Raw genomic sequence first — 1501 nt, 5'->3', positions numbered from 1 at the left:
AAATGTGTGTGCATGGACAAAGGAAAAACTGGAGTGATAATTGTCATAAAGATCGGGTAATAAAGGTAGGCCCTGACTTTTGTGACTATAGTAATTGCTGCTTCTACCGTCACTACAGCGTAAGTAAAATAGCGGTGAAGCATCCATCAGAGAAGCTGAAAGGGAGGCAGTATTGTCTGTTGAAGAACAGTGTTGAAGAAGACTGCATTCCGGGTGCCACCGCTGAGTCAACTATGAAAAGAGGTCCGCGTGCTTGCCTCTCCAGAACAACCTGTGTGGACCTTTAACAAGTCTACGTTAGTTACATTTTTTAAAACTGCAACAACATGGAGGTCGGGGTACCAACTGCCATGAATTCAAAAATCTGAGTTTAACTTTTGACTCCCCCAAAGCTTAATTACTAATAGTCTACCCATTGACCAGAAGTCTTACAAGTAACATAAACAGTCCGTGAATGCATATTTTGTATGTATCTCATTATGTACTCTATTCTTACAGAAGAAGTAAGCTAGAGAAAAGAAAATGTTATTAAGAAAATTGTAAGGAAGAGGTACTGGGCGCGGTGGCTCACACCTGTACTCCCAGCACTTTGGGAGGCCGAGGAGGGTGGATCACTTGAGGTCAGGAGTTTGAGACCAGCCTGGCTAACATGGTGAAACCCCGTCTCTACTAAATATACAAAAATTAGCCAGGCATGGTGGCGGGTGCCTGGCTAATTCCAAATAGTCCCAGCTACTTGGGAGGCTGAGGCAGGAGAATTGCTTGAACCTGGGAGGTGGAGGTCACAGTGAGCTGAGATTGTGCCTGGGCAACAGAGTGAGACTGTCTCAAAGAAAGAAAGAAAGAAAGAAAATATAAAATATATTTGCTATTGATTAAGTGGAAGTGGGTCATGATAAAGGTCTTCATTCTCTCCGTCTTCATGTTGAGAAGGCTGAGGAGGAGGAGGAAGAGGAGGGGTTGGTCTTGTCTTGGGTGTGGCAGAGGCGGGAGAAAATCAATGTATATGTGTACCTGTGCCATTGAAATCTGTGTTGTTCAAAGGTCAACTGTACTTTTCTTTAATCCTGTGGTAAATTATAGACTATATAAAGGGTCCTTTTGTAATTGTGAATACTCTTAATTGATTTCTTTTCTAAGGAATACATCATTCCATGCAGAATGTTCTTAAAGCTAGTTATACCTGTTCTCAGTAACAGATACAAATGGTCACTGCAATAAAAGATGATTATAATGAAGAGTTAACATGAAAAAATAAAATATTCCTTTCCATTACTTTGGAAATGACATTGGGCAGGGAAGGACCGATATAAATCCTCAAAGCTGTGCATTTTTTCTGTGCATATCACCTGCAAATGGTTCTGCAGTCTGAAACTCAGCCTGCCAGTCTTTCTCCTTGAGCTCAGTCTGTCACTGTGTGGCTCAAGAACGCTCTGAGTGAATGTGTGGTTGAGAATGGAATTTACCATAGTCATTTTTCCTCCCAACGTATCTATTATTT

This window comes from Cebus imitator, unplaced genomic scaffold, assembly GCF_001604975.1.
Source record: "Cebus imitator isolate Cc_AM_T3 unplaced genomic scaffold, Cebus_imitator-1.0 Scaffold42, whole genome shotgun sequence".
Taxonomy (NCBI): Eukaryota; Metazoa; Chordata; class Mammalia; order Primates; family Cebidae; genus Cebus; species Cebus imitator.
Note: the sequence above shows the minus strand (reverse complement) of the source record.